An 8,323-nucleotide genomic window follows, 5' to 3' on the forward strand; every position below is an offset into this window, starting at 1 on the left:
CGAAAAAAACCATGGACGCAATTCTGTTTACTGCTCCATTAGAAATCTGTACTCTTAAGGGAGCAGTTGGTAATCTCCGCCGGTCAATTTTCGTCCCATCAAAGACGGTTTTTTTCGTCCTCCCTTCCACCTCCCACTTCGAGTGATTTCCCCCGAACCGAACGACGAGCAAAACTGACATTGCGATGGGACGAGGGTGCAAACCTCCGGTCCATAGATAGAAAAACGGATATAAAAAAATCTACCAAAATTAACCTACGAAAATTAACCAGTGAAAAAAAAGATGCTAGGGCAGGTACGAGCGATTCCTCCTACCCCGCCCCCACCTTCTCCCCCACTCCCGGCGCCGCGCCGCCCCCATCTTCTCCCCCACTCCCGGCGCCGCCCCGCCCCCATCTTCTCCCCCACTCCGGGCGCTGCCCGAGCCCAAACCTCCCTGGATCCCGATGCCGCCCCACCCCCACCTCCTCCCTCGCTCCCGGCCACCCATGCCGCCTATGCGCGCCCCTCCCACACACTCCCGACCTACTCCCGGCGCACATGCCACCACCCCTGCTCCTCCCTCCTCCATGAGGGCGCGCCGCCGCCCTTGTTCTCCCTTCCCCCTGCTGGCATGCGCACCGCCGCCCCTCTGGCCATCGCCGGCATCCCGCTCGAGCCCGTGGACCCGAGGAAGATGGAGTCCATGGATGATGGGAAGGAGCAGCGGCTGCCTCGTGGTGACCTCGATGCTGCTACTGGTATGTGTTGTGCAATCTTCAGATATGAAAAAAAGATAGTACAGAGAGGAGAGAGGATTGCAGTTCAGACAGATTGACTGGTAAGGTTCAGAGATGTTGCTGAATGGAATACATGACCGAATGGAATCTATAATCTGCAGCTATAGCATCCTATAGTCCGGGAACCTATAATGTGCTCAATAAATCCATGTTTATACCTTCCAAGTTTCACTTGCATGTTTCCCTTGTATTTGATGTTGTGGCTGGTAAGTGCTTGTCTCTTATGGAGTATAGGTTGCAGTGGAGTAAGTGAAAAGTGTGCATGATTGTAGGTTGAAACTTGCTAATTATGATTGAGCAGATGGAGCCTGATGCCCGCGTCTATACCTCCTAAGTCGGAGGCGGCGTACCATGTGTCGACCGCCCTGAACCCTGGTCCTCATGATCACGTCAACCAACAGGGTCAACGACAAGGATGCTTCTGATGTAGTAGGACTAGATGCGACACCTTTCCTGAATTTTCTTATGTATGATGCATTTCATAGTGTTTCTTCTATCACGGTAACAAGAATCTCTACCTACTTTATTGGTGAAATTGAGGTTGAATACCAATATACGCACATACAGCAGCAATGGTTGATGACAACAACAGCCTTGTAGCTTCAGGTATGAGATTAAGAAGGCTCACATTTTTTGCCTAATTGTAGTTTATGGTACCCCTTTTTCTTATGCTCACGTGTACGAGCAACTTCACATCAAAATTTATATGTGTGGTTTGTTTTGCCTTCTTTGATTTTGCTAAGGAGTGGAGCATGAGGAGGGCTCTGTATTGTGGCGGGGAAGGAGCAGAGGAATTGTGCATCCGGGAATGGCACGATAGCCAATCCTATTTATTGCTCTACTGTCTGACAGGTGCCACAACGGCCTTGTAGCTTCAGGTATGAGACTAAGAAGGTTCACAAGTTTTGCCTAATTGTAGTTTCTGGTACCCCTTTTACTTATGTTCACGTGTAGAAGCAACTTCACAGCAAAATTTATATGAGTGGTTCGTTTTGCCTTCTTTGATTTACAAATTGCTAAGGAGCGGAGCATGGAGCAGGGCTCTGAGTCGTGGTGGGGCATGTCGGAGGGCTCTGGGTTATGGCAGGGAAGGAGCGGAGGAACTGTGCATCCGGGGATGGCGTGACCGCCGATCATATCCGTCGCACTGGTGCTTGACAGGTCAAATGATCAGCAAGGCATGTGACAGCATCTTCAGGCCCAACTCTCACTCTGCTGTCTCCCATTCAACGCACTCGTCGATGCTAGGGGTGGATGGTTCTTTGATGTTGGCACAACTGGAGACAGCAAGAAGCAGAGGGAGGGAGGCTATCATGTTGAAGAAGACGCCGGCACCCTGACAGCGGAAATGCGGTTTCTCGGAGCTAGCGGGAGGAGGCCGATGGCTTCCTGTTGTAGTAACGCGATGCTGAAGCAACAACGCACCAGGTTCTATTCCTCTTTTTTGAAGATCACACCATGTTCTATTTGTTAACCATTTTTTCACTACCAGTAATTACTAGAGTATGTGAACAAAATCTGGTGTGAACAAAATCTAAAATGTAATTTGTGATATTTGAGATGTCTACAAGTGTACAAATAGAAATGTGTCAATTCAATTGATTGTCAGATTCAGAATAGTATGTGTGTAGTGGCTTCCATCTCAGTTTTTTTATGCTGTTTGTGTTTGAATTAATTAGAACTTTGACCATCGTGTTTGTTTAGCCTGCAAGGTGATTAGCAGTCAGCAAACTATTGGAAAGATGATGGTACCTCGTTTTTCTCAAGCTGTGAAGACATGCACAAGAATAGGTATGGCTACATGCTTTCTATATCCGTCAGCTTCATAAATCATTTTGGAGGGGTGCATCTTGTTGGAGAGGTCTGGTATGCATGTTTAATCAAAGAAAACAAAAGTTTTTTTATGTAATAAAGATTGATGAAAATTTGGACTTTAGATTGTATCAGGGACAATTTTCACGATAAATTACACGAAGTTTGTATCTTGGGACATCTTCATGCCGACTTATGTTCAATATTAGGATATGTCCCCTCATGTGCCAGTTTTGAGATTTTGTTAGAAGTTCACGATCTGTTCTTAGTTCCTGCATGGTTCTTCACCTTTCTGTAGAGATTTGAGTATAACTTAAAGTTCCAGATGCATATAAGCTTGTGAGTTAAATAAAACTCACTTGATGGTTCTAACTAAATTCTGCAAAAATATGACCCATGACAGAAAGAGACATGGAGGTTTAGAGGCAGAGTGGATGCCTGCACCAACAACTTTATAGATTGAAATACCTTTTGCTAGATGACTCAAATTTTAGAACGCGAGCATTATTTTTTGCAGAATTTAGTTAACAATATAATCAAGTCAAGCTTAAAACAAGAGATCTACTCTTTGATATTGAATTTAATTCCGTTCTTGCAAAAGCACCAGAGATGAGTGAGGAGATTATTCAATATTGAATTCAATTCCTTTCTTGTGCCCATGATCGATCTACTTCCATACTGCAAGCTTGCACCTGATCAGGTTTCTAACTTAATTCAGTTTTGTTAGATCCGTCGATGAAGTAAACAACATATTTCAAGATATGATGGTTGGTACTTCCAGGTTTGCTGTACTCTGTCATTTGCCTTTGTGGGAACAATACTGCTCTATTTGCTTATTTAAGATCATGGTAATCATTTTTGCTAGCCAATGTGTATTATAATTTTCTCCCCTTATTGTTGCAGGTTAGAGTGTAGCTTTCAGATGATTTTCTTCCCTCGGGATATTTGAAGATTGTTTGTTACCCATCAAGTTCAGAAAAACCAAGGGTATCATATGAATTGGATTACGTAGAAAACACAGAGATAAAAGGTACATGGTTGCATTCATATAGACACTGATTTATCCTTACTAGGGCTTAATCAGGTCATGTATGGTTCATGAATCTGCTATTTCTTTACAATTTTTTTAAAAGTTTCTAGCTCATAGGTCCAGCATGTTCGATTAGGAGGTTTGCATTGCTCTGAATGAATGAATTAAGGATGCCCCGATGTTTTGAGTTTAGATGTGATAATTTAGTTTCAAATTTTTTCATAGATTTGTGCAGTAGTAGCATAGTTGTGACGCCTCTATAACAATTCTACAATTGAAGGGGTATTTTATCTACTATCTCCACGATGACACTGGTGCCCGTGCGCACGATGATGGCATGGTGACGATGAATTGGGTTACGTAGAAGGTCGTCTTCCCGGCGCACCACGCGCTGGCCCCCGTCTCCATCCGCGGCCGCACCAACAAGACAGGTACGCCGCCGCGCCCTCGACGTATTCCATTGCACCTAATTTGTACTATCAGTACAAGATTTTATTCCTGTGAAGTAACGTTTGGAAAAATGGGCAAGATGGGTTTGGTCATTGTTGTGCTTTATTTTTTAGGCGCGTGCCATGATAACTTGACGACACCCCTTTATAGACATTATAGTATAGATCATTCTCATGTGTTTGTCCTGCAGCTATAGGAACATTTATTACTGTACTATGGCCGGGCAATTATTTAGAAAAAATACATAACCTGAATCTGAATTGCTAAAACATGGAATCGTTCTGCTTCTTCGTGGTTTAATCTGTGATTGTCATGTTCCCCACCAAGTTATGCTATTTCACCACAGTTGTTCAGTGTAGGGAAAATGGATAAAGTCTGCTAACTGGAACTGGATAATTGATCCTTTAAATGGAGAAAAATCTCTCAAAGTTGCTGGGGGTTCATGGATCTAAAATAAAGGTATTTATGTTTTGCGGTGTTTCTCTTTTGTATTCCATGTTACAACACTATGCGTGTAATTTAGTCATAGTATCTCAACTTTTCTCAGTTCAAATACAATATTTTTTTTCCTTCGGAAAGAGCTCAAATACAAAGACTGACTTTTATGCTATTTCATCACAGCCACTGACGAAGTTAAGTGCAGTGCAGGCAAAATGGATATAGTCTGCCAATTGGAACTGGATAGTTGATCCTTTAAATGGCAAAAAATTAATCAAAGTTGCTAAGGTTCAGGGATCTAAAATAAATGTATTGATGCTTTGTGGTGCTTCTCTTTTGATTTCCATGCTACAGCGCTATGAGTATAATTTAGTCATAGTATCTATCAACTTTTCTCAGTTCAAATTCTTTTTCTTCCAAAAAGAGCTCAAAATACAAAGAATCAATTTTCTTTGTTTAAACTTTACTGGTATTGTCGTGTGTGTATTAGATCTGAAGTGTGTTCTCAAACAGTATAAAGTAATTTCATGTTGCAACCATTTGTATTAAGCATGGACTTCACAACCCACATAGAGCTCCAGAGAGGTATGTGTTGTTTTCTTGTACTATGAATTTAAGGCGGTTCTCGAGAGAAACAAGTTACCATGGACCGGCGAGATCAAGACATGGCTCCGACAACATCAACCCAAGCGGCGGCCGTGATAGAGAGAGCGTTCGTGAGAGGGGATGGAGTGGCGGCTGCACGTCTGTGTCGAGTCGACCAGTTGCAAGAGCGGATGGGGCGGTGGCTGCGCATATGCGCTCGTGGAGGTGCCGGTATGCACCCTGATTTATTTGAGCCTGGGAGGTGCCGGTATGCACCCTGATTTTTTTTGTATGCATATCCCTGAATTTTATGTGTCGTGATTTAAGTGTTGTTGTGTGTGTCATTGTGTCCTATATAATGATTCTTATTGACGCACCACTGCAACCCAGTTCGTTTATCAAATTGATGCAAGAAACAAACTAATACATAGAGAGTACAAATTTATTACAATAATGTATATATGCCCTGCAGTACCTGTGCACCTTGCAATAGGTAGAGATGGATAAATTTTGTAGCTTTTTGTTCCCCTTTTTTTCCATCGAAATTATGGATTTGGAAGCTATTCATGCAGTGTTTCAATTGCTTGCTATATTATGGATTTGCAATGAGCACAAGCCTGCAACGTTGAAGGAAAAGCCGTTGTCGCTGATGACATGACACTGTGGGTGAGATTTTTTATTATGTTAGCACAGAGTACAGACTAATATTATGCCGCAACAACAATGTATATACCTTCCGAGCTTTGTGGATGCTTCTCTTCACAAAAGGAGAGGTTTAGAGTTCATGCTTTGTGCTTATTAGAAAACAAAGAAAAGGAACGAGTTGCTTGAAATATTGACATGTATATAGTGTAACAAAAACATGCTTACAGTTCTAACATGAATTTTATTGAGCTGAGAGTTGTGATATGCAAATGTTTTATGGTTGATGGTTCTGTACCATCGGTTATATTGTATAAAAATGGTCTCTGCTTTCATCTTCTTTGATGATATATTTTCTTGTAAAAATTGAAATGCATAATGCACCTATTCTTTTTATCGTGGTTCCAATTTTTTGCCAAATTTATAAATTCTTTATGAATAGTAACGTAGACGCATGTTCTTAATCTATTTTTTTTCACCCCAAAATGCTGTGTAGATCTGCCATTGACATTTTTTGGAGCACTGGATGAACATTTGCTAACATGTTGATAGGAAAAGCCTTTGTTTCCTCATAAAATGTTTCCCATTAGTTAAACTTATTGGATACATGCAGTATGCACGATGACCATGTACAACCTTTTTAGTTAGAATTGTGTCTGCTACTAATCTATCTTTACTTAATAGAATGAACTCTGCATGTTTCGGAAACAAGAGGTAATGCAAACATTTTATTCTGTTGTAAACTTGTGATTCAGCATTGGCTGAGGTGATGTCATGTTGCGGCTGGAGCCATCATCGACCACGATGTCGTGCTAGGAGAACAAGGGCAAAGGCGAGGACATGTTGGTGTTGTTGGAATAAGGTTTATTGGGTCTTCCTCCTCCAGTAACATACTCCCTCCATCCCAAAATTCTTGTCTTAGATTTGTCTAGATATAGATGTATCAAGTCACATTTTAGTATTAGATACATCCGTATCTAGACAAATCTAAGACAAGAAATTTGGGACAGAGGGAGTATTACACAATGTATTTAAGCTGATTGATTCTCTTTGGTAAAAATGTCTCTCATTTGCTTGATGAAACTTTACCTTTGTAAAATTAGCTGAGTTATATACATCTATGTGTGGTATCTATCTGGTTATATTAAACTGCAGTTCATTCTTCTTGCTGGAAGGGGTGTCGTGAAATATGATCTGGATGCCATTGAAGTTGTATATATGTTGCTATCCATGTGAGTCAATCCTATGATACTACTAATCATCACATAAGGTCATATGCTAATTCTTGAGCTATGTACACTTAAAGGTCCTCTCACCTTGGATCATATTAATCTGCTATCAATGGCTGAGACTGAGCTATGATTGCTCACCACTTTCTTAAATCTATTTTTTAAACACCTCATTCTTCCTGAATTTTCGGATTCACCGAGTAGCATCGCAAGTTAATTCAAGTAATTGGTCTTGAAAACATGTGTTCTTTCCAGTCCACGAAATGTAATGCGTTGGGCGAACCTCCAATCAAACTTAAAAATAACTTAGTGCCAATGTTGTTTTAAATATTAAGTCATAAACTTGAAACTTATGTGTTAAATAGTATCGAGAAGCAATCCACAAAATATTACAGTTTTGCTTAGTTTTATACTACATATCAGTAAAAGAAATTACTCCTCATGGTAGCTGACTTAGCTGACAGGTCTGATGAATACTCATTGGGGGTATTTCAATCGATGCCATTGTTTGAAGAAAATAAATTTATCATTTGCTTTGAATTTTTGCTTTGTTGTTATATATTGCATTTGAGGAGACCACATGCTCTTGAAACTTGACACAATTCATTATTGTATGCAACAAGTTATATATTTTTTGGGAAGATGCAACAAGTTATATATTTTTTGGGAAGATGCAACAAGTTATATTGGTTATATTTCTCTCCATGGGGCATACTATACTTATTTGCAGTGATGGAGGGGCGAGCTGGGGCCGGTCCAGCATTTGCACGTCAACATTATTAGAGCTACCAAATATGATGTTTTGGAGAATATTTATTTTGATGGTTCTGGGAAAGTTTGGAGACTGGCGTGTGATATTACTCATAAAGCAAAGACACAAACAATGTGGAAACATACACTATGGATGACGTGCTTGCGGCCATTGGGCTGTGGAATCCAAGCACTTGTTCTTGCATGGATATATGGGTTGGGTTGTAGAAACCATGGAGCTCAGTCTACTATCTTTCCTTTCCATGGATACATCCTGTTGTCTTGTAAATCTTTCTCCGGGTATTGAAATTCATAGTTGTTTCTATGTATCTTTCCTTGCCACTGGGGTTTATAAGCTCACAAATAATATATCAAATTTAGAAAAAAAATTCAACTCTGTGTGTGTGTGTGTGTGCGCCCTGTAGTTAATACTTGGCTTGAATGTGGCCAAGATTACTTATTGTGCTGTGCTGGGCCATGGGTGAGGAGGACACTTGGTGGTGTAGTGATGATGAGCCGGTTTCTGAAAAAATGGTAAGATGTGCTACGATTGATCTAGGATATGCGAGGGCAAGTTAGTGGGGACAAGATGGTGTCGGAATGAGAGC

The 8,323-nt window shown here is 41.0% G+C and overlaps 1 long non-coding RNA gene across 20 annotated transcripts; it reads left to right on the top strand.

The window, feature by feature from the left end:
- Positions 1-351: 351 nt before the first annotated feature.
- LOC125543929 (uncharacterized) lies at positions 352-8,086 on the top strand. 20 transcript variants are annotated; one of them, XR_015618777.1, is made up of 11 exons: positions 354-1,385; positions 1,523-1,657; positions 1,801-2,207; positions 2,484-2,570; positions 3,319-3,372; positions 3,495-3,621; positions 3,902-4,052; positions 4,431-5,760; positions 6,492-6,598; positions 6,912-6,968; positions 7,696-8,080. It is a non-coding gene; the product is annotated as an uncharacterized LOC125543929 (long non-coding RNA). The 20 variants fall into 20 exon arrangements; XR_007299064.2 differs by having other exon boundaries at positions 352-1,385; positions 6,492-6,968; positions 7,696-8,082; XR_015618779.1 differs by having other exon boundaries at positions 4,431-5,756; positions 6,912-8,086.
- The last annotated feature ends 237 nt before the right edge of the window (positions 8,087-8,323 follow it).

This window comes from Triticum urartu, chromosome 3A (assembly GCF_056163025.1).
Source record: "Triticum urartu cultivar PI428250 chromosome 3A, HENAU_Tu73, whole genome shotgun sequence".
Taxonomy (NCBI): Eukaryota; Viridiplantae; Streptophyta; class Magnoliopsida; order Poales; family Poaceae; genus Triticum; species Triticum urartu.